Raw genomic sequence first — 25621 nt, 5'->3', positions numbered from 1 at the left:
TAATGTAATGAATGTGGAAAACCAGGTATAAAATCCCTTTTTGAATATCTTTAACAGAAGAAGTCAATGGCAACTGTGAAACAGCCTGTCTTCAAACTCCTCCATTTATTTTGGGGGGAATGTAGACAAGTACAGTCTACATATCTGTGTGTGCAGAGTTTATAAACACAATGTTAGTGGTGGTACCGTAGTAAGAAACTGTTTTAAAAACCCAGTTAAAAAAGTGTAAAGCTGCCTTCTGGTGATCTTAAAAAAAACCCGCCCATACTTAAATCCTGTCCTGTACAACCAGACCACCCATCCGACTTCTGTGTGAGTGGTTGGTGAGGATGAACATGGTGGAAACTCCAATATATTTCCCTGGACTTCTTTGGTTCTGCTGTTATTTCACGGCAGCAACAGTCGGGGTCTGTTCTGCAACTGAGTTGCCAGCTGAAGACTTTCAATCTGAACTCTTCACTAGGGAAACGCGGCATTTGAAAGAACCCCAGTGTGTCTTGTCTGGAAGTGCCTGATATTATCTGTGCCATGCGTTCAATGGCTCTCAGCCTGTGGGCAGAAAGGCTCTTCCTTGGGCAGCCACAGAAGGAAATATGTTGGAGAGAAGGGTTTGGTGTGGGAGTGGGTTGGTCCAGGAAAGAAATTCTCTCTTAGGAAGTGGTCTGCAGCATGCGAAAGCTGGAGAACCACCGAGGTAGCACATTCCACAGGCAAAACAAATAAATGCAAAGGCAGATATATCCCTGGTAGCTACAATTGTGCACGTGGGCTACCCTTGAATGCGCACCAAGCCCTGGCTCTCAGTCACTGCCCAGCTGTTTTGTCCTTATCAGTAAGCGTGGGGAGCTGGCTTGGTGTTTGGTGGTTTGTTTTTTTTTTTTTTTTTTTTGGAGGGGGGTGTGTGTGTTGGTTTTTTTTCACTCCCAGTCTACCAGCCAGTGACTTGCAGTTCCACTCCAGTGGGAATGTGTCGCTGGAAAAATGTGAGTGGACCTGAGGCTGCTTTAGATCTTATGATCTGGGCCGGCACCTGCGTGGGGTGATGGCAATATTAGGTGGGGATGCCCCGGTGCGAGCTCCTGGGCGTGTGGCGCGGCGGCGCGGGGAAGGGCTGCGCTCCAGTGGGAAACCCACAAGCCCGGGGGGTCCTTCGGTGCCTGGTGGCAGCACGGGGGGCACCTGGCTGCCACCGCCTGTCTGTGCGTGCCCTGCGCTGCTTTTCGGGCAGCTGGTGCTCGGCGGGGCCGTGAGCGCCCCGGGGGCGCGCAGGGGGTGTGTGCCGGAGCTGGCTGCCGCACACGCACACGCACCGCGAAGCAGCCCATTTGCTGGAGGGGGTGTGCATCTGCGTGCGAGGGAGTGGAAAGGGGTGGCGGGGATGGAGGAAGGGAAACCAGGGGAAAGTCTGACACTCCGCGCAGAAGGACCGAGACCCTCCGCCGCTGGGGAGGAGCCGGCTTCGCTCTCAACGCCTCCAAGAACCAAGCCCCCGGCCCCGCAGTGACCCCAGCCCGCACCCCGCCGCCGCTCCGGCCCCCGGCAGGTACCAGCCAGCTCCCGCCGGGCGCTGGAGCGCTTTTTTTCCGCGGAGAAGGGATGGAAGGAGCGGGGGGTTGGGGGATGTGGATGGAAAAGTGCATGCGGTCCCCTCTGCTTATCCCGGAGCCTCCGCTCCCCCCCGTCCCGCCGGCCGCCGGGGCTACCGCGGGGTGGGTGGCACCTGGCAGAGGTCCCCGGGCCACCTGCCTCGCTGACACCGGGGAGGTGGCAAACCGCGGTGCCGAGGGAAGAGCCCTGGGCTGTACCCCGGGAGCGCGGCGGAGGGGGGGTCGGGGGGTCGGAGGGGGGGCGGGGGGCAGTTTTGGGAAGAGGAGGGTTAAAGGCTGCGGAGGTGGGAGCGGAGGGGAGAGGGGTTCGTTCTCTCAGCCCCGGCTTCTGCTTGGAGAGGGTGGCTCAGGGCCGTGGCAAGGGCGGCGTGGGCACCACCAGCCCTGCTCATCAGCGGGACTGCACCCGGAGCGGTAGGCAAATCCCTTCCCGGCCACAGCCCCCCAGCACGGCCCCGGGCACGGCTCTGCTGAGCGTGCCCGTGTCACCGGGACCTGCGGAGCAGCCGGCTGGCTTGGGGTGCTCGCTGCAATGGGCTTACTCGACCGGTCGCACTGACAGCCTCTGCTTTGCCTTGTGCTGTGACACAGAGGGTGGCGAAGCTCCTCGCCTGGCAGGGAACAGGCAAACTGAAAGTTGCTTCTGGAAGGGAAGCATTCCTGAGGGCGTTAGGTAACCGGTGACTGCGCTGACGGGGCTCCGCAGCCACCTATGATCCCTCAGGACAAGCTTCGCTTTGATATTGAGTGGGAAACCTTGTCCAAGAACAATAGAGATCAATGGGGCAGCCTGGCCGTAAGTGGGGGCACTTTGCTGGGAAAGCAGCAGCCAAATGTGAGAGAGGCCAGGAAGATGCAGCAAGAACTTCTGCAAGAATTCTAGCGTGTCACTTCTTTTTCACTACTTAGCTGCAAACCTAAGGAACAAGTCTCTCTTCAATGCTATATGGCACAATTTTTAGTACTGTTTATCCAACCCTCATTAGTATAGTTGATGTGGTTTTCACTTTTGCCTTTTAATCAGTTCGTTTAGCTTATTAAGGGCCTGATCCTGAAAAGCACTGCTTATCATCTCCTGCAAGGTATGTAAGGGCTGAGGTCTTTATGAAATCTGTAAAAGCTGGGTGTCTAGATAGCTTTCTAAAGAGGAATTGGGGTATTTTAATCCATAATTGTAAACCTACTGTCAAACAGAGGTGCCCAAATTCTACAGGTGTCACACCCCTTTTTCTTAGTTTTCAAGGCAAGTCTTGCTCTGGGATGCTTCATAAATAGAAGCATTTTAGCCTTGATCAGGCTGAGAAGCCTGGCTTCACTTTTGTTTGAACTTTATTTTGGCTTGGACATCCAGACTAGCCTGAGATCCAGGAACTAAATTTGCTTTCCCTCTTCTTACCACTGGATCAATCCAACAGGGTTTCTCAGGGTACTGGCAACAGAGCAGACTCCCCGTTAGGTGCAGTGCTGAAGCACAGTGAGATGTGCTCCAAACCAGGCAGAAGCATTTTGAGCCAAAGTCTCCCACAGCCAGTATGTGGGCTCTGCCCATGGAGCACTTTAACCAGAAATGGAAATAGCAGCTTCACCCGTAACCTCTGCCGAGCCTCAGAACACAGGAATGGTTGCAGTTACAAGAGCTGGTATAAGATGCTTTCAGGACAATAATACCAGGAAGAGACAATTGCTTTCCAGTAGTGCTGAGTAAGGTGACTAAAGCTCAGAAAGATCTAATTTCCATTTGTATTTCTGCCCTTAGCTTTGGCTTGGTGGGTAGCTGCTGTCAGATCCCCCCCTGAGGAGTGAGACCTCTTTTGGACCCCACTCCCAAGTACCAGCCTCCACCTGCTTTTCTCCAGCTGCAGGTTATGCCATCAGCCAGCCTTCCAAAACACTGTAATAGCTCTGATCTCACTCTACTTTTTTTTGTTGTTGTTACTGTTTGTTTTGCTTTTCTTTGGGTTTTTTTGTTATTCTGAGAGGTAATGTTTTCACTGTAGATACCACTGTGTTCGTTATGCAAATTATACTGCACCCTTGAAATTCTACCGGGATTTTGCAATGGAATTAAATGAAACAAAGCCGTAGGAAGAAAAAAACCAACTTTTAATTAAGCTAGATTATTAAATGGAAATAGGTGTTGTTCATTGGGAAAGAGCCTTTTAAAGTGTTTGAGTATACTGCATCACTATTGCTCAGAGATTAAATAATGATAATTAAGTAAATCAAGGTATTAAAAAGTGAAGCCAAAGAATGAAACACTCCCAACAAAACCTGTCCCTACTTTGGTCCTAGCAGAAGTGATATACTCAGCAACTCTTTCCATGTATATCATGGAACAAGTGTATGTGCAAATGTCCCACACAATCAGGATCTTTACAGTGTTAATTTGCAGAAGGTCCTAATCATTCAGAGCCTTTCTGTGAGCATGCTGTCAGCTTAGGGTGGTCAAAATAATGAGGCATTCCTGGAGTCTTTTTGAATCCCTGTTCTGCTTTTTCTCTCACTCCTTTTGCAGTTAAAAATGCAGAAGCTGTAATCTCAGGTGTCTCTTCGCTATGCACCACTGCAATGTAGACGTACCAGTTACCTGTGGCTCCGGGGAGGCTGATTCATCAGCTGGGAATCAGCTGAATTCCCAGCACATGCCCGCATTTCTTTGGCTAAAACCCCTGGTGCTGGAATTGGCCACTGAGCCACCTCTACACTCTTTGAGGTTTCCTAGATGAGGGAATCCTTCAGTGCTGGTTAAGCAGGCTTTCCCACCACGCTTTCCTGGCAAGGCAGCCTGCGGGATAGCCGGAGCTATATTTGGCCCATTGTCTTTTTAACCCATGGCAAATGCCAAAGGTGCATGCTAAGTGTCGCTAAATCAAATAGGCACAGTGAACGTGTGATGTGTTTGTTTTCCTTGCTTTCTGGATTTTCTCCAACTGCAAACAAGCGACAGAGGTTCTCGTAGTAAAGCCATGCCCATGAGATCTAAAGCATAGTGGCTATGTTTAAATGATGTGTGAAGCAAATTGTTGCTCCATGGGTGTGCTATTTTTATCTTTTTTATAATGCTGCACCTCTGTTGTACTTCTTAACACAATCTCCCCCCGACCCCCCCCCCCCCCCTCCCTGCCCCAATGTTTCTGTCTGGGTTTTATGTATTTTATAAACTTAGCAGTGGCAATGAGTCAGTGGTTAAATTATCCCTGTATAAATCTTTAGTCCTTTTATCTTCTCCTTCCTACCCTTGTGTATTCAGAAAGGCCCCACTCTGGTATTGTTATTTTTCACATCCTAGAGACATGCTGCATGAACAACCACATGTTATTTGACAGTGGGTGATAAAAAAAAAGGGAGGGAGGGGATTAAAAAAAAGAGCAGCCCTTTTATTCCACTCTCCCCAGCTTAGATGGATCCAGCGTCACATGGAGGGGATCCAGGATGAGTCAGGGAGCAGTGCTGTGGTCCAAAATTCCAGTTTGCATTACAGCTGGGAGGCAGTATTCAGCATCATGTGGATTTATTTTCTTTTAACAGGAACTGCAAAATAATTTATGGAAGCCCTATAGACTAATGGGCAGAACAGATAACAGTAAGCCAAGAAGAACCTGGATTCCCATCTGGGTTGAATCATTGACTCAATTTGACTATCAGAGTGATGGGTGTGGTATTTAAGCCTAGAATATTATACCAGCCTTAACTAAATCATCGCACTTCCCCACAACATAACTGGAAAATGTGATTAAGGTTCAGAGCTCTGCTGGTACCTAACAGTTTACCTAATAACTTCACTGGCTGGACTAAGCACAGTACGTTAGAGACATCTATTTGCAACCTTAATTTGCAGGATGAATCCTAACGGGTTCAAGATATATATGGCTAAAGAAAAATTAATGCTCTAGAACGTATATGCACATGGAGACCTGTAACTAGTGAGGACCTTCTGCACTGCATGAATTTCACACCGTATGTAGTACTCAGCTTTCAGTAGCATGCATCCTTTCTATATGTCTTTGCATATTTTTCTTTCTGGGTTATGATAAACAGAAAGAAGAGTCGTGTCAGCTTTTGCTGTTAATGTGGTCAGTATAAAAGTAAAATAAATAGCCATAATTAAACTTTTCCCAATCTACTTGGTCAGTGAATCAGGAGACTTGCAGGAAGCTGATGCCATGCAGAAGAGGAGAGGCTAAAATTTCTGTAACATCTGAGCATACTCCAGCAACATGCTGGGTTGTTGTTACTTTCCTGTTTATTTTTTTCCAAGGGGATGGGGAGGAGAGAAGTTACCGGTTTTCCTGGAATGTCACCTTCTAAAAATCCTGAAGATGATGCAGCCCTGAGTATGAGCTCATCTTGTGTCAGCATAGCTCAGGACTAAATGCACTGGAAAAAGAAAACCTAGGATTAACTGAAAATTATACAAAACTTAAGGCTGTCGTGAAATGAAAGAGTTGCGCCTGTTCTCAGGCTGCCTGTACTTAGTGACTTCAAGGGACTTAAGCCCATGTTTAAAGGTAGACTGCTGTGTGAAATGCTCTCGTGAAAGAAGTACTTTCCTAAAGTCTAAATGTAGAGTGAGATCAAGTCTGTTAAAAGTTAAGTGCAGTCCTGAGGGCTGATGTGGCCAAATATTCCAGTTCAATCTTGGCTAGAATTTTAACATTTTGAACAGCTAGGTCTAATGGTATGTGCCTACCTAGCTTGTTATATTCCCCTGGAATTTATCAATGACACACTCCATATAATTGTGGTTATTTTTTGTCCGCCTAAAATCCTTTTTTGGTTTTGCAAGGGAGAGCCTGCAAAGAGGGAGTATGTAAAAAATTCTTTCTCAACCAAAAGAAAAAAGTTGATTTCCCCACCCCCACCCCCCACTTCCACAATGAAGAATTGAAACAATGTCTGTTGCTCTCATGCTTAATGTCACAATCTCTGCTAAAAAATAGTAAGAAGAAATATGGTGTATTTTTCATATGGAACTTATTCCCTGTAATTTTATAATGCACATATGTGAGGTTTTATGAAGACTTATACTAAAAGGCTTTAGAACAGTGTAATAAAGGAAAACTGTTCAGAACAACCTTAGTATCAAAAGAGCTAAACAGCTACACTTTGAGAGAGGGAAATAAAATGAAGGGCGATGACAAGGAGTGATAGACTGTTGCAAGTCTCTTTTCTCCAAGAAACTTTTCTCCAAGAATCACAAAAAGAACCAGCCTTGACTGTAAGGTTCTCTGTGCTACTTTTCTGACTTTCTTCACAATCTGTACCTTTGCAAGATGTAACATTCCTATGTCCATTCTCTGACCTCTGAAAGATACGTTCTATTGGCATGTAAAGTACCTATCATTTACATAATTTCACAATTTATTCTCTTTTTTAAGCAAGTGCCTGAAAACCTTTATTAAGCACATAAATAAATCTTCAGAGCTACTACAGTATGTCCTACTAACAGGGTGATCAATACTACATCTCCAAAGGTCCGCTGCTGCTTAATAGAAATCAGAGGAGACACAGGTGCAAATCTATTTGTGACTGCCTTCCATATTTCTTAAAATCTTTGTTTCTAGTAGGAAGAATGCATAAGATATGGATAGTCATGATTTATTGCTTCTGTTTCTATAGTTACAGGCAGTGGACCTTTTCTCATTCAGATAAGTTCTTATTAATTTACCAAATATACTGCAGTAGCATCGGGAGGTCCCAGTCAGAAATGAAGGTCCTCTTGTGTTGACATTTGTGAGGTATCCAATTAAACAAAAAGCTAAAATCCACTTTCAACCATAGCATCAGGCAAGAGTCAGCAAGCACAGATGACTGAGAGACGTGGCTTCCTCAGGAAGACAAGTAACAAACCCAGCTTTATTTCTTAGAATAAACAGAGGTCTCAGCCTGTTTTTTCTGTTGTTGAATGACATAAGCATCAGGGCAAAGTTGAATTTGTAGTGGCATTATGGGATCCCCTATTGTGAAAGATAAATAGCAAATTTGGCCTAATGCCTCTATAAATTAATTACATCGAATTAACCTGACTTTTGGTTCCTGTGACCTCCTTAGTTTAACAGATTACTTTCTGAAAAATGCATCTTCAAAGAATCCACTTTATTCTGGGGAGGTATTTTATAAGGAAGTTAGAGGATTTTCTAGAGGCACAAAGTCTCCACATGAACAAATCTGGAATTCTTGGATCCGTTCAGCCATGTAATACTTTGAGTCAGAGACTAAGCCTTTGTGTTTCAACTGGAGCAGAACTCCCATCTCCAAAAGAAAGAAAAAAAATCTGCTAGAAATAGTATGCAGAAACACAAACTTACCAAGAAAGAAAAGACATAATTCAGGTTTTATTCATTTAGGGAGCAGGCATACCTAGCTTTGCCCGATCTTCGTGTGTCTCAGCACATTAATATTGAGACAGATGGTGTCATCCAGTTTGATATTTAAGAACAAAATATTGTGAGTCATTAATTTGTAGAAACAGGTCATTTGAAAGGACCAGAAATCCAAGCATAAAGAGTGAGTTAATAAAAGCAGATATCCTTATTACCACTATCCTTTTCTTAAAGCCAAAATGTAACACACACACACCGTTTTTTTTTTTTTTTTTTTTTTTGTAAGGAGTTTTTTTGTCTACAGATCTTTAAATCTGCTTGTCTTTGCTTCAGAGTTTTAAGTTAATAAAGCACACTTCCTGACTGAGATCTTCCAAAAGTAGTCCTGGGTGAGGGGTTTTATACTGATCATTTTAACAACAGCAATACCATCCACAGATGGGTGGGTTTTACTTTAGGACAACCCACTATACATGCCCCGTTAACGTGATGGACTCGGGCTGAGAGGCAAACTTGTGCTTCAGCTTGTAGGTGACACTGCTGCACTGAGCAAGTGGACAGCCCCCGTGGCAATGACGGTAGCACACACCAGTTGATCCAAAAAATATCACAGTATAACAAGGTGTGTGGTTGGTTTGGGTAAATTAGAGACACGTAACTGAAATTAGTGAAGTGATTTGTAACAGCTAAGGATAGTCCTACATCTTCAGAAGAAATGAGTGTCTCTAGAAAAAGGAAAGCAGAGATTTAAGCTAGCAGTATGCACTGAAAGCATTTGGGGAGAAGAGTTGTAGAGAGAAGTTAGAGGCTGAAGTACTGAGCAAGTGTTATCAATTCTTCTGGGCTGACAGGGTGGTTGTGGTGGGATGGCCAAAAGCCCCAGGTCATGACGAAAGGCTGTGTAAACCAGCTGACAGAAAGTTAGGAGGAGTACTCTACAGCTGAGGCTCTGAGCTGCAGATTTAAGCACCTAAATTAATTTGGGACCCTCAAGCCATGAGCCCTCCCAGCAGACAGGCATCTCTGCAGGGTCAGTCTTTTCCTTGTGTCAAAATTTAAAATAAAACAAAAATTAAAATAAATTAGAAAAAAAAAAATATCTCTAGCCTATATTTCAGGGGTTCAGGTGCCTGCTTTTGCTGGAGGTGACATGGAAGGGCAGCTTTTCCAGCGCGTGCCTGGGCGGTGGCGTGGCTGGTGCTCAGGAGCATGGCTTCCTCAGCCAGCATCGTTCCACTCTGCTGCCAGGGCTCTGCTGCCCCAGGCCCCGCAGAAAGGGGCTGCGTCTTGGTGTGGTCAGGGCATCACCCTCAGGGACAAGATTGCTCTGGCTGGGGGTTTTGGTATTGGTGTTAATATTTCTTATTTGATATGGAACTATGCTATTGAACTGATCATCAGGAGTCCAGTCCTACCTGTTCCTGAAGGAGTGCGCCAACCTTGGGGCTCCTGGATGAAAGGTTTTGGGAGAGGTGGATCTGCTGGTTTGGGTCTGTGGGAGAAATGGGCATGCTCGGAGCTCACTCTGGCTGTGGGCAGAGGTGGGCAGAGCAATGCCTGGTTTGGAACCCCACAGGCACTCAGCAGTTTGGGATAGTTGTGACTTTGCTGTGTGTGCACCCAATGGCCCAGGTGCCGCGGGGGGCGTGTGGTTAGGTGGGTTTGGCTACATGCAAAGCCAGGTAGCAGCAGAAGACAGGTTTTACACTGGTCTCTAATGCTGAACCTGGTTGGTTGAGGAGGCAGTTAGGGTCATAAGTCTCTGTTATTAATCTTTTTGGCTAAAACAATTTTAGTCGACAGGGATGCTTTATGTAACTACTGCCTGAATCATTGTGGCCTGTTGATCTGATGTCTTCTACAATGTATAATGCTGTCAGGACTGAGGTTTCCTCAGACCTGATGAAATCCAAGGTGTTTGTTTTAAGACTCAATTTATTATTTTGTACACTGAACTCAGAGTTTTAAAGGCTTTAAGGAGAAGCTGGCCGTATGCAATTTTTCGAATGTCGGTCCCATTCAATTGAGGAAAATGTGAGAGAACTGATGCTTCTAAGAGAGTTACTAACATTGCTCAGGCTTAAGGGACTTTTAGGTCCCCTTTCTAGAAGAAAAGGGACATTTACCTCTGCTGCTCTGTGCTGTCTATCTATTTAAGATGAGTGTCCTGGGTAATACTGTTTGTGGTGTACAGATTTGTTCTGGAGTTACGACTCGGTGTTTATAGTCCTCTAGTGACATCTACAAAAAGCAGACATATATTATCTCATAAAGTTGCCTCAGCTTGAAAAAAGTAACAAATGAATCTATGGAAAATAAATATCTTTCACAAAATAACACCCTGACAAGCCACGCACCTTTCAGTGAAATTAAGGGGGTTTCACGTGGGAAGATTTTCACCTTTAGATAAAATCATTATAGATAGACTAGCTTAGGCTGAAGATTGAGTAAAATAAAATATATGAGAGGGGAATTGGTAGACTGATATTCGTACAGTATCCCTCTGAAAACTCATATATCTTGGGTGTTTTTTTTGGTCACTGTTCTGTTTTATTTTTCTAAAGAGATTTACACTTTTAAATGCAGATAAATTATTATGCTGTCCGCACGAGCCTGAAGGTCCTGCATCCTTTGCTTTCTGTTACTTTGGTACAGCTCATTGCTTTCCTAAATGGCAACACAGGCACTATTATGAGATTCACAGCACAGACTTTGATTTCTTCGACCGTGCTTAAAATCAAATCCTGGCTACTTGGTGACAGATGAATTATTGTGCTTTATCTTTTATAGTGATGGAACAGTTGGGGTTTTTTTCTTCTCAATTTTTTGCTGTTGTACATTGATGCATAAGGATGAATAAAATAGACTAGACTAGACTAGACTAGACTAACACAGTGCTGAAAGCTCCAGTGCCAATTTCTGTACCTTTTCACAGCCTGACAGCAGAGCAAGAGGTACGTGCAGCACACAGTGCAGGGAGTTTGCCTCTCTTAATCCCAAACATCTGGTTTCAAAGCAAGAGAAAAAAACCTCAAAGCAAAATGAAATTGTCATATTCAGTTTAACATCCAAGGTGAGATTCTGCATGGTTTATCCCTGTTTTTTCCATGGTGCTGGGCCTGTGCTGGCTGCCAGCATGTCCTATGGCACAAGGGCTAGGTCTCTCCTAGCTGGAATTGCCTGTTCTCACCTCTTTGCTGCAGCAGTTCTCCAGGTCGTTTTGAGGCACAGGCTTCCCAGCTCTTCTCTCCTCTGAAATTTCATCTCCTTCCTACAGTTTAACTCTCTCTTGTACTTTTGTAAAGACTTCAGGCACTGTTATCCTGTATCCTGTCAGTTCCCAGAAACAGTCCCACCTGATGAAAAAACCTCACTCCCTAGGGATACCCTACTCAGTAGCAATCTTGCCTGTGGAGTGTTAAGCTGTTAAAGGGAGATAATTCAGACAGATTTCAGGTCTTGAGTCAGGTTTCCATGACAATGGTAAAAATGCCTTTGTTTATGATAGCATTTATGCCACCGACACCACAGGCACAGCTGTTCTGCAGTTGGTCAGTGCTGAAATATGGATAGTAATTCTCTTAGTAAAGACAGGCTTTACTTCTATTTTTATCCTTGGTTATCACATCACCCTGTTTTAAGGATAATATCTGCTCTAATGCATGGCATTAAAAAAAAAAAAAGTACTTTCCATCCTTTCTGTCTTTTCCTTCCTTCCTTTTGCTGCAAACAAGGTAAATGCCACTAAACTGATGTGAGAAGAGCATTTTGGAATGTGTTTGGATTCATTGTGTTTTGTTTTCCGTCCAGGAATTCACATGACACAACGGAAAGTGGGATCTGACACCTCTGAGATAAACTATTAGGCTATCTTTAAAGTGCTACACTCATCTTTATAAGTGAAATTGTATGTAAGGCCAGAAAAGTTGGGGCACAGTAGCTTTGAATATAAGTAGCGTTATCTTTGGTGGAGGCATCAGCAGAGACTACAACGGTCTGTTGTGATTCTCACAAGGACTTGCAGTAGGGACAGTACTATTTGTTTGCATTCTTTTCTCAACAACATACTATTTTGATGCTTGGAAAGCATGACCCTTTGTAAATTGTTCTGTCTTTCTTCATTCTTCTTTGAGCCACATGGGAGAAGAGGTGTGAGCACAAGCAGTTAAAGTTGAAAAGGTGCTGGTGGAGGATGGAGGAATTAATAACCGATGCTATGGAAACAGTTTGCTCTGTAGAGCTGCTGTGACTGTATGGGCATTATGTTCGGATGGATCCAGGATCCTCTGTCCGTGTCTCCAGCATTTTCTCCTAGAAGATCAGTAGCTTTTTTCCAACTAGTTTTATTAGATCCCCCTTATGGGATATGAGGTGAGCTACAAATATATATGTTACAGAAAGCTTCCTCAGTGTAGCCTGTGTGTGCCACCACTCCCGAAGGGAAACCCAGCCATACTGTGGAAGCAACAGCAATTGCTCAGAGCTCTTTTTAGACATGCTCGAGTTGAAGATGTGAGCTCAGTCCCATGAGTGTCTTTTCTTGTGTAGCTGTCATTTCCACCTCCTGCTTTTCTGTTAAGCTGGGAGAAAGTCCCAGAATAAGCATTTGAGTTTTTGGCAGTGTTTGCTGCCTATGTGCTTATTCTTCATTCCCCACAGAGATAAGGTGTTGCGTGTGTTTCTGTGGTTTGTGCAAAACTTTGAAGTAACGTTTTCCTCTTGCGGTTCACAAGATGTAGGTTGGAAACCCTGACACAGAAAAAAAATGTATCCTTGATCTGAAGCTGGATGTTCAGGCAAAAGTTTCTCATTTTGGTGCAGGAGGTTTACCTCTTTCAATTTCAGAAGATGGGCAAGGAATTCAATGGAAAGTATGTTGCAGAATCTTGTTTTCCTAACCTCCACAGAAACTGAATCCTATTTGGACAATAAACACTAGAACATAAACAAGCTACTGGATTCACTGTAAGGGCAACCGTGTAAGGTTTCTGTGGTCTGTTAAACACAAGAGTCGATCAAATATCCCTCTAATAATCTGAAGTCTGGAAAACTTTTTACAATATTTAAACATCTTCCTTGAAGGATGAATGGTATTTTGTTTCCCACAAGCTCTCTATACTTTGTGCTTATAGTTTCTGACAACAAAACATTGATAAGCTTTGGAGATAATTCAAAGTTGATATAGTATTTTTTTGATTAGATCAAGGCTGCTGTCCTAGATGGGGAGAATCGCACTTGTGTAGTACCAGAAGGAGAATTTTATCTTGTCATTTGTTTGAATAGTGTGAAGCTGTCACCTCTCTCTCCCTACAGAAACTTCTTTTTTTCTGTTTCACCTTACTGAGTTAATTTCCCCCAAAAATATCATCACAAGATGAAATGAATAGAGCCTATTTTATAAATTGACCCTTATTGTGACCCAGGTGCAAGTCCCAGGGGGGTTCATGAGGACATGCCTAGCGTTCAGCAGTTCTCCCCAAGATTATTCTAGGAAACACGTATCACCCAGTACTGAAGCCTGCTCTGGTCTGATAAGGTTTGTCTACATGTGAAAGTCAGTGTGCTGTTAAACTAGAATAACAGGGCACGGTATCTTCTTCATGCTAACTCTCTGCATGACCAGTCCCAGTCACAGGGTATATGTCCTAAGGCTGCTTTTGAAGTGAAGCAAGCTGCTTTCTAATTAAAAAGTCTCCCAATATGCACTTCTGTGTGATGTGATTGCAGAGCAGTCGGTATGCTGTTAATTCACATCTTACTGTGTCTGGACTGTCACATCGACAAGCCCTAGCTATTTCAATTTTAAGGTCCTGGACAATTGTTTCTGTAAGTGCAACAGGCGGGATCAGTGCAGTGGACACCGTGTACTGTGACACAGAGGGCTTGGATGCTGCACACCAGGGTAGAACTGTGCTTCTTGAAGTGAATATAATATTTTCACTGATTTTAGTAAAGATCCAATTTTATGCTGGTGTTCATGTGTATCACAGTAACACCTAAAAATCCAGTCTGGAATGTTGGCCTCATTGTTCTGTTACTGGTAAGTTAATATCTAAGGAGAGCTTAGATAAGAGCAGTAAAAACGGGAAGGGAGGCTTTGAGTCAGATTTGATTTATGAGGAAAAATTAAAGCATTTGAGTGTGCATAGCTTGTTTGAGTTTGACAAAGACGATGACATGACTGTAAATACTTCAGAAGTTTAATTCCAAAAACAGCAGAGGATTTGCTTAATGTTAAGGACATTCCAAAGGTTAGGACAGCAGCTCAGGAGACCTGGGGTTAATTCCATGACATATGTCCTCAGGCAAGTCATTTCTGCTTAGATCCCTGCAAATTCCTAAAGGCACCCAACTGCCACTTCTTTGTCTACACCAGTGAGTGTTAGTCAGCTGAGACTGAAAACCACCTAATTTAGACAATTAACTTGCTAAATACCTCTGTAGGTCTGGGTCTTGGCCTATACCTGCCTCAGCTATATGTGTCTGTAAGTGGGTAAAAACTGCCCTTTGTCATCACAGAGCTCGAGTATTTGTAAAGTGTGGGTGTTCAGACGTTACATCAGGAGCCACACAAGTATACCGAGTAGAAAAACTAATTAAGACAGGATTTATTTCACTTGTCTGTAGTGTAAGGTGGCCACCTAATCTTCCCCTGCTTTCAGGACAGAGATGGAGGTGCTCCCAAGGGCAGTGTGCCCTATTCCGCGGCAGTATCCCAGACAGGGGCTGAATTCACCCCCGGCAGTGCCTGTCCCCACCCTCTCTGGAGGGAGCCAAGACAACGCCTGAATTTTAGATGGCTGAAATTAGGCAAGATGAATGTTATCTTAAGAATGAAAGGATCAAATAAAATCGACTCAGCTTGATTTTAAGGGGAGGAAAAATCTCTTGAATGAGTGTATTTGCTGAAACGTCCTTTTAAAAGATTTACAGAAACCACCTCAAAGGACTTGCGTTTCCTCCTGTTATATCTCGCACTCAGGAAGTCTTTTATTAAAAGCTAACTACATGATAGACCTCCCACTCCTGTTTCTGTGAAGCAGTCCTTGTGCAGACTGCCAGCACCCCCAAAGTGCTGTGGTGCACGTACTACGGATGGATGTTGTCTCCAGTAAGGCCCACACGCTCCCAGTTACCCAACGCTATGGTTGGAAATCTAGCCCTTCATAACTAAATGGGAGCTGAACTTTTTGGGAATCTACTCCTAATGCTCTTTAATAAGACTGCCCTATGCTAGTCACAAATGCTGTGTTACCTCTAGGTGGTAGCTACACCCTTGAAAATGACTGATCCTCAGAGAAAATATGATTATGGGCCCTGTGAGTTTAAAGAAAAAAAAAAAAAAGGCATGGAAATGAAAGTTATTCGATGGACAGCTAGAAAAATTCTGAAAGCTTCTATTAGAGCTGCTAGAGGTCCATCTGCAAAGCTGCTGTAGGATAATGGGGATCTGAGGAGAGTTTGAGAACTACAGACTGACAAGGAGGACTGAGATGACCTGTCATCTGAGGTCCCTGCTGACCCGTGCAATTGCACAAGTTTGCATTTCAAAGAAAGATGAGCTTAATTAGTTTATCCTGATACAGGCGTGACTCAGTGATATAGTCCTCCCTTGTACTATTTCATTCTCTACCCAGTGGGACAGCAACATCTTTTTGCAACTAGTTTACTCTTTTTTTCTGGTTTGCACCCTTCAAAGAAAAAGCCTGCTTTCAGGCTTGGTCCCTCTTGTTTTGGTAGTTCCCACCGCCAGCCTCGCCAGAGTTCATCTTCACGCAGCCAGACTCTGGTTTCCCTCCACATGCTTGTCACTGACCTACGGCACCAGCTCCGCAGGGAAGGGGAGAGTCCCTTTGCCACTCAGCCCCATCTTCTGGCTCACCTATTGATGGCGAGGCAGGGATGAGTAAGCAATTAGTCACTTCAGGGACAGGGACCTGGTTACAGAGCCGGTGGCTACATACCATACTGGGCTAGACTTATGCTTGGGAATGTCCAAAATCTGGTGGATTCAGAAGAGCAAAATATACTTGTGGGAGTTTATGTTTATTGCTTTTTCTTGACCTTTCAGACCTAACACCTGTTGCTTTGGGAAATCAAAGCTGATCTGTCCTAAGAACTTAGTGAGGGATTTAGAGTTCGCACAGAGGATCTAAATGTGGTGGAGCTTTTATCTGGGTGTGGAGCAATTCTGACTCGGATCAGGACATGAAATAAGAATTCGTGAGCTGGAGAGGTCTTTTGGGCCACAGGGCTAAAATACCCATTTTAAACCTGAGTGAGACTTGGTGAGATAGGTGGGAGATGCACTTATTGCTGGTTGCCCAGAGAGCTGGGGCTTGAACTTGAACTAGGCGCTCTGTTCCTGAGCACTGTAAGGACTCTCCTGCTGCAGAAACACAAATATATATGCACAGCCTGCACTGTTATGTGTAAGGGAATAAAGACAGAGATTGTATGAATTGCACTGAGACCAGCTTCTTGCTGGCCTCACTCGACACCCCAAAGTCTTAACCCTTCCCATGAGTGACTACAAATCTGTGAATTCACATCATCTGCTTTACACCCTAATGCAGGGGCTTTAAGTTGTTCTCTGTAAGTGGCCACCTCTTTCCTCTGGTTTACGTCCTCTGTATCTGAGCCACATGCCTGATGTGGGTAGTGAAAGATGCTTCCAAGTGCCCAGTGCTTCAGACACAGAGAATGACTCTGTACGAGTGCTTGTCCACAGGTCACTCCAGGTTGCAAAACACAAAGGACACGGAGAAAGCAGACAACAGTGACAGGAGCACCACACTGCCTATATACAGCAAAGTAGCTGTTGTGCTCTGCCTGCTGCTGTTATTATTAACAAGTATCTCACTTTTTGCTCCCTCTGACTGTATTATCCATCAAGCATCATTCATTACATCGTTAGACTATAAGCTGCAAGAAGGACAGGCTCTGTATCCTCCTTCATAGTATGTGCAGTGCTATGGGGTCCTGCTCCTGACTGGGGCCTCTAGACACTATCCCAGTATAAATGATATATAAAAATAGATCAGCAGCGTAACATCTGTCAATAAAACCATACAGAGACCTAAAAAGTGTTTTAGTATTGAATTGCTTTACTGTCTAATGTGGGGTTCATGCAATAGCTTGCTGTAGTTTTCTGAATTAGAAGACAGATCATACAAAGCCTTGTATGTCTGGGCAATGTTCAGGGAGCTTGGGAGAAATCTGTAATTACGAAAATTGGGAAGTGTGCCAAAGATGATTTACAAGTACGGAGAAGAATGCATCTTTTGTGATGTTCAGGACTTTATCAGGTTTATTTTGGAAGCTTTCCAAGATTTATAGAAAAAAAACAGTCAAACATTTTGAAGTGGAGCAATCAGACTGAATTTCAGCTGCAGCAGCAGTTGCAATAACCCAGGCGTTTGCAGCAGCTTCCTCTCTCTTGACACAGCACCAATTGTTCCTGTTACACCAGGTAGGATCACGTTAAGCAAAACAATTTAACTGAGCGATACTGACAGCTTTTGAGGTGTGCAAGGGCAACACACAACAGAAATGGATATTGTTATCACCTGTATTATAGCCTTTGTTGTAAAGTTCTCCTGCACTCAGAGCCTCACTAGAGGCACACACTCTGTGCAAAGAGCAGGAGTTAAAACTCTTCAGAAGAAAGTTAAGAAATACAATAGAAAACAAAGATGTACCTCAGAAGTGAGGTCTTACTATTCTCATTCAGCTTGGAGTCACGAAGGTGTGGTGATTTGCTCTTGCGTAGTTGTAGATAATTGTTCCTTGCAATTGATTTAATGGGATTGCTGACTGTGGACGCAGCTTTGGACTGTGGAAATTGCAAGTCCATGGTCACTGAGGATTTGTTTCTTGTGACAGCAAAGCATTGGACCTGCAGCACCAATCCTCAGATGCTTTTCAAGAGAAATTGGTTGTAGTTATTGTTTTCAGACCCCTGATCCACCTCCCTTTATGCAAGTACTTTTCTATTTACCCTTGACTACACCTGTTGGAGCTCCATGTCTGTTTGGTAACCCCAGTCGAGAGCTCCAAAGGGCAAGATCTAAGTGTTTTAACTAAAATGGTCATATAGTTTCCCTGTCTAATCAGCAGAGATGGAGATAACTAGGCTTCCCATCCAAAAAGTATGTAATGGCTGGGAGTAATCAGTCCCTGAAGTGCCTGCTTCTCTCCAATGACTGACAACGGGAACTAGATGAACTGACACCTCGTTTTCAGATGATGAAATTTAGGATGAAGAAACTGCAGTATTTCTTTAAGTCATTTTAACTGCTTTTGCAGACATTGGGCTATTGATGACAGCAAACCTTGGAAAGCAGCATCTCTGACAGCAAACCCTGGTCCAAAATATTTAGTTCACTTTTTTTTTTCCTTCTTTCTTCTTGTTTTCCCTTCCCCTTTGCCTTTGGAAAAACATGCTGTTGCAAACTTGGAGCAGAGGTGGCATCTCCAGTCTCTGCTGCTGAACCGGCTTCTATGATGATGGACCAGGATGGGGTTCCATGCTGGTGGCTGCTGGAGCCAATTACCCTCGTTGTTCACTGATGGTGCTGCAGGAATGTATGGTGTTTAGTATAGGAAAACAACATAGGATTTGATTTGGGATCATCACTGTCATGGGTGTTGAGCATCTGGGTGGCTGTTTGTTGAAGGGAGTATAACAGCTTGCTGGGTGCTTTTATGTCACATCATAAATGACATGAGCAAGTACACCAAAGAGAATGTGACTGAAGAGGCTGAGGCATTTCCCTTAACGTCAAAGAGTTGGATTTGGCCTATTAAATCTAAATTTGTGTCTGTAGGCACAATGTACGCATACAGGAAAACAAAGGCAAACCTTATTTATCTGCTTTCTGTAGCATGTTAGTCTTCTGTTTTTTAGCTGGAGCTGTGATGGTCATTTTCTTGCTGTCCTGCCCAGACTGGAAGAGGGAGTCTTCTCAGTGGCATTGTACAATTTATTTTTGTTAGCTTTTTGGGGGTCCAGTACCCCTGCAGGTGCAGGTGCTGAGAACAGTGCAAGTCAGACCCCTGATTCTTTCTGTATCAGAGTAACTGGTGGCTCCTGATTTTCGAGTTTCTTTATACTGAACAAAGTCCTTCAGTTCTGCAGAAGACTTATAAATGCATGTAGGGAGAGTAAGAGTGCTTGGTTTCCACAGACCCAAATAAACCCTTGAAGAGAAAAAGGTTTCTTTCATGGTTCTCAGGAAGAGTTAGGCAAATAACTTGAGCAGCAAGAGAAGAGGTAAGCAGTTCCACAATCTCCATTCATATTATTCACACTTACATGTTGGGAAAGGAATTCCCAGCTCAAGAGTGGGCTCAAAATTAAAAGAGAAACATCCCCAAGGCTTTTGGAATAGGAAAAACAAAAGAAGCTGCAGAAGCTCAACTCTCATGAATTGTTAAAAAAAAACAAACAGCTGGATGGCAGAAGGGTTGTTCTTTGCCATAAAATGTTTCCTGAAACTCTTTCTTCCAAGATCTGTGCTGATTATTTATTTGTTTTAGTTTTTCTTTCTCATGAATTGATTTCATTTAAAAAAAAATAATTAGTCATCTCATCTTCTGAATATGGTGAGAGGATGCTAGCAATAATTTGCTATTTCTTAAGTGCAATCAGTTATTCATCCATTCTGCTGAGCATTTGGTGGAAGAGAGCAAGGGCTTCATCACATATCCTTCTTTGTCTGCAACCCTACCATCCTAAAAGTTTTATTTCCCATTTCCCCTCTCATTTCATCATGAGCCTTCTGTCCTCAGTCTTGCAGAGCCATTTCCAGCAAATACAGCAACACTGAACTTAAGGTGTTTAAAGTCAACTGGCCCACGCTGACTGCAGCTGAGAATGACTCCATGAACGGGTGCTCTGGCAGAAGGGAAGAGGCAGTGACATGTGGCACGAGGGCCATGACAAGTAGCAGAGGTCAGCAGTGCCTCCCTGTCACAGTGCTGCCTGCGTGGCTTTTATTGCCTCTCTTTTTTGAGGTCTGTGTCTCATGGAAGGTGAACTAAGAACATCCGTGGAGATGTCAGTGAACTTCTGCTCTAAAAACATGCCACTGAGAAGGGTCTTGTAGGAGGACACTTGTGTGCACTGCAGTGGATAGTGGCTCTTTGCTGTTTTTTTCCAAGTTCATCAGAGCTTTTCTGAAAAGAGATTTTCAGTGATCATGAAAATCCAGCTGATGTCTTAGCCTAGCACCACCTTTTAAAAAACCAGAGCTAAATTTCAAAGATTTCACCTGTAAATTATCTGCCTATACCCTCACAAAACCTAGAACCTCCTTCCCTTTTTAATTTCTGATGGTGCTGTTAGCCTGACTTGGACATCTGTATTCACACTGTTGGAATATTTGGCATGGTTTTGCCATGTCTCGTATTTTCCACAGAAATTTCACAATGAAGGACAGTATTTTTTAAGTGCCAAAACTTGATGGGATGCTTTGCTGGCTGTGTCACTGACTGCCTGTCTTGCTTGGCTGGTGGCAATAGTGGCACATTTCCCTTATGGGTGCTGGGACCCTCCAGCAGACCGCAGGGGAGACAGGTGAGTCACATCTGTATTTGCAAGTTGAACAAGGCCAAAAGACAGCATTGGCCTGGAATAGCTCATGATGAGCCATGTTCACTGTGCTGGTTTTCGCTCTTGTCTACTAGTGTGTTTCCAGACTGCCTTACCATGAGCTGGGGGGATGCGGAGGCCTCCCAGGAGTCAGTATCGATGAGACCACTTTGTTTTGAAGGGAATGAGGTTTCAGCTGTATGGACAGAAGCTGTGCTGCGCTATTCTGCCTCAGGATCTGCAGGTAGTGCCTGGCATATGTTATGTATTGTTGCAGACTTAGGCTTGGGGTCTGGAAGCTCAAGTCAGAGCTGCACTGGGGGTGACTGTACCATATTCCTGTAATTACACAGGCTTTCCCTCCACCTATCCTTTGTTTGTTTTGTTCTCTTAGATGTAAGCTCATCAGGGAAGGTATTGACACTTGCTCTTTATTTGTAGAGTATTTAGTACCATGTGGCCATGACCTGCATAGATTTCAGTGCAAAGAAAGGCAGTTGAATCTGCTCTTGCCTGTTTGTTTGCAGCTTGCAATGCTTTCCCTGACCATAACTGTACCATTTAGGAAGGAACAAAGGGTAGCTACTTAAGAAATGTAAAACCTGCCTCACTTCAGCCCTGGCTATTTAATTTTGTAGGCTTAAGTCAGACCCTTAAGGTTAAACATGTTTCTTTTCTTGTCTTGGCTTGAACAGCAAATAGAATGTTTCAAAGGGGAAAAAAAAAGACTCCGTACGGTGTAGGCCAGGGTGATGCAGTCCTGCCTGTTTTTCTTGATCTGAAACACTTTATTAGCTGGAGTGCAATATGGCCTGGCCAACTCAGTTTCCATCCCATTTTTGGATGGAAAGTTGCACTCCAAACAGGCACAGAAGCAACAACCATTTGTTCATGGACGGGTGGATGTTTGCTCATTTTCTTTGCCGCATAACATTTTCTTGGTTAGGCTTTCCTTCACCCCTTCCTCCTCTACGCACCCCCCCAAAACTGTAGAGTAAATACCTTTGGCTTACAATGAACAAAGCTCTGAGATGATAATGAGAAGCGGTGAATAAACTCTCCATTCTTACATGATACAGACTTGAACTTTGCTGAAGGGACCACATGCAGCAAGGTCAGGAGTGTGATGAAGTATAAGTTTTGAAGGAGAATCTGCAGGAGAGATAGTATAACCCACTGAGTGATAAGTGCTGACAGACTGGCACCCTGATGTTTGAAGTGCTTTCCCTTGCTGCAGAAGTATGTCTCTGATCCTGGTGTGTTATGGCCAGACTCGGTCTGTTTTGAAAGCCTATACTTTCTTCACATGGAGACTCAGAAAGATTCACGCTGAATGTATTTAACAGAACCCTGAATTTTGGGCCACGGTTAAAGATGAATTTTTAAAGACTTGATATGGCCTTCCCAAAAGGCATTTGTAACAATAATTATAAGCATATGTCAGTACATTTACATTATTATTGTTATATATTTATGTTAACTTTTTTCTAATGCTTCACTATTCAGTTACTATGTTCAGTGCACTAGTTCATAAAGAATAAAAGCATTAAGTTATGATTTCAAAAGAACGATAGAACAATAACACTGAGGAAGTTTGGTCGTCTTTTAGTGCTTAACAAATTGGGAGCATTATTCAATCTGTCCGGGCAGGCTCTTGTGCGGTTCCTGTTCTTCTCTGTTTCTTTCCTGTGGGTTTAGCTTGTGAGCGCTCCCAGTATGGCCACACAGGGAGAGAAACTGAAATATGTGAGTGAAACCCAGAGCATGAGGTGGAAGATGAAGTGAAATGTCCTGGGACTTTCCAGAAGAAAGTTGCTCTGCTCTTTACCCAGACCCTAGCGACAGAAGTAGCATCAGAAGCTAGACACGGATGGTTTAACTAATATGGGGTCTTATGAAAAGGTAGCAATAGGTTTTCAATTTTTTTTTAAAAAATCAGTTTACTTCAGTTACATTTGCAAATATATATATATATATATATATGTAAAATGAAAAGAATTACAAGTTTTGTAAATAAAAAACCTTGGGAGAGAGGAAACAGATTTTTCATTTTTAATACCTTTCATTTCTAGTCTATGACTGTGACAATTTCCCTCTCCCATTTCTTGTATCTCCAGGACAGCAATATTCTATCACATTTTCAGAAGATTTCTGGAACCTGACATGGCAATTCTATCATCTAGTCTGGTTCTTCCGCAGCCACTGATGGGAACGCTTCAGTGCTTTGGAAGACAAGGCGAGGCAGGCATATAACCAACCCTTCATAGCATACAGGACTAATCAGGCCTCTCTTTAACTGCTCAAATACAGAGAGTATATCTGTATAGAAAACAGAAGAAAATAATGTTTTCATTTTGATTAATAACAATAATAAAGCACTAGCAGACATGTCAATGTGTCAGTTTTCAGTGATTTGCAGCCGTGCTCCCCTCCATTGGAAACACTGAGAAGTAACTTAGAAGTGCTTTCATTACCAGCATCCCAAAGGATGGCTGCCTGCACTTTCATTCCTTCCCACTTGGATGAACATGCACTAGGCTGCATGTTTTAGCTATGCAATCAGAAAGCATGTGCTCCTCAGGACCGCTGGGTCATTCTTGCAGACGGTGGACACTGAATGAAAAAGGCATCAAGGAAGTAGAAATGTTGTCTTGGTATTTTTATACGAGTTTAGTAAAACATTGCCTATATTTTCCCTCTGCTTTGCAGGCTTGCTGTGAGAGGCAGGCTCCCGTTGTCTGCCATCACATTCCAGCTGTAGCACTGCCATTTGTAACTTTTCAGTTCTTGGCCTTGTTTCTTTTTATCATGGAATCCCTTTCGCGTAGCATGACATTTTCTTTCGTTTCCTCTCAAGTGAGAACAACATTGCAATAAGGACATGTACACCTAGCATTGCTAATGTACTTTCCCCTTTCAGTAGCAGGAGGATAACCCAGCCACCGGACAGACTCATTCCTTTACCTCCTATGTCAGGGGACCCTGCTCAGACATGTCGGGGTTTTATGATGGTTCAGCAAATGATACACAGTGAAGGGTGTTATGTAGGGAGTGACTATGCATAGACCTGGAACTGGAGAAACAAAAGTGCTTGTGCTAGTAATGTTTTTTGTTGGTTTTGGAAGCATTTGTTTGGTCTGGGTATAGCCAAACAGATAAAGAAGTGATTGCATAGATCTACATTTATTCCTCTCATATAGGATCTGATACTTAACCACAGTCAGCAGAAGGGGCTTAGCGGCTCAGGTTGGTAGTTTCACTTTCTGGTGCTTGCCGTTTCTCTCTCTTGGTTGTTCAAGTAGCTTCAAGTGACCCGGCTTCTATTTTTCAGGTACCTAAATGGAATGGAGGTGAGTCTGAACCTTAGAGATATTGTCAATTATTTTTACACTAAATTTTTTAAAGACAGGCTTTTCTTTTGTTCAAATTATCTGAATGAATGTGCTCACTAATAGTTCTGTCAAGACAATTCCAAACTGGAACTAAGACAATAAATGTAATATTTTCGTACTAGTGAATGTAAGTATCACCAGTATTACAGGGTCATGATGGTCATGATCCTTTTCTACCTAATTAGTGCAACTCCAGTGCCAATATACCAATATACTGATTACTCTCTGCATTACTCTCATACAGCTCCACAGTGGAGACTTTGTAATGAATCTTTATTATAGATCTCTGCTACTTTCACTAAAAATGTGAAGACATTCAGTAAAATACAAGGAAGTTAATTGCTGGGAAAAGAATGAAGAAGGAAAATGAGAATGATTTACCAGATAATCAATACATGCAACTGTAAGCTTTTCTAAAGTATTGATCATCACCATTTAGGGAAAAAAAATTGCATTTTCACATTATCATGCTTAGAAATTGTATGATCTAAAGAAGCTTGAAAATCTTCAAAGATATTGAACATTGGCAATAGTATTCCCATAGGTAATAGTATCCTTACCAATTTATATATTTGATCTAAGTAGAAATGTATCTTCTTAGAAAAGGTAAGTTAGCATTCATCTGTAATGTGTGTAGATTTTAGCACCTGGAATCTTCAGGTTTTATTTCTCTACATTAGATTCAGTACAAAACTTTTACGTTCACTCCTGCAACTCATTTGCTCAGGAGAATCAATTTGCCTGATGGATGCCCCTCATGTTATGAGACACCTCTATGCCTTTCCAGAGATCCAGTTCATCTCCGTGAAAACAGAATTAGGCTGTCAGTGTGCAGTTGTTTAAAAAAAGCTCCATGCTTTACCGATGTGGTGGGTAAGATCATGACATAGTTTACAGATCTACACAGGATTTTAGAAGGAATTCATAGGGATTCCCATGGGGCTTGACCTTGTTGACAGTGTTATTGACATAACTCATTTTCCTCTGTTACATGATGGAAATCTAAAATGTACCCTTATTAAATAGTCTTGTCGCATTGTAGGAGGGTTACAACTTCTTTCTTTTTTTTTTTTTTTAATTTAATTTTTTTTTATTAACAAACACATTTTCCTATTAGGGGAATTTTCTGTGGACAGAAATGAACCAACTATTTGATGCATCATGTGCGATTAAGAAATATTTCAAACAAAAGATTCTGGAATATATTTCCTACTTTTTCTTGGTGAGGAGGGTGAAAAGGAAAAAAAATATGAGTGTAATTCTGTTTTTAATTAAGATGCTTCTGCTGTGACGATATAACAATTATAAAAAGCTCTATAGGAACTGAAACTGAAAACTGCAGAGAAGGCTAAGTTTTACACTATGATTCTTCTCAGTATTGCACAGCACAAATTTAGTGCACAGTTTAAAAAAAAAACAAGTGAACTGCTAATCAATGACACCACTTGTGATTTTCTATCCTTGTGAGTGCTTCTGAAGAGCCACTAGGTATATTATGGACATTATTTTGCAACAAACTTTGTGCCTCTGTAATTGGTCACTATTGTGCTGACTTTTTCCTTTTACACCAAAAAAGAACCATGGCCCCACATTAAAATTAAAAAAGATATAAAAAATACATTTCAGATTATATTGGCATAGTGTATTGAATGTCTTCCCAGAGCTACGTCCCAGAATCTATCTTGTTTTGCAGTGATAGTTTAT

General features: G+C 43.0%; 1 protein-coding gene across 5 annotated transcripts in view; it reads left to right on the top strand.

The window, feature by feature from the left end:
* The first annotated feature begins 843 nt into the window (after positions 1–843).
* The window catches only part of SEMA3D (semaphorin 3D), a 151718-nt gene continuing 126940 nt past the window's right edge, over positions 844–25621 (top strand). Inside the window, exons 1-2 of one of the 5 annotated variants that reach the window (XM_080393406.1) lie at positions 844–983; positions 1422–1543. The gene's annotated coding sequence lies outside the window, so the exon portion shown is untranslated. Of the gene's footprint in view, positions 984–1421; positions 1544–1945; positions 2022–23417; positions 23876–25621 lie in introns of those variants that run through there. The other 4 variants (XM_080393410.1, XM_080393411.1, XM_080393408.1 and 1 more) reach the window with 4 other exon arrangements.

This window comes from Falco punctatus (assembly GCF_963210335.1).
Source record: "Falco punctatus genome assembly, chromosome: 6".
Classification (NCBI taxonomy): domain Eukaryota; kingdom Metazoa; phylum Chordata; class Aves; order Falconiformes; family Falconidae; genus Falco; species Falco punctatus.
This window is presented reverse-complemented; position numbering and strand designations above follow the sequence as displayed.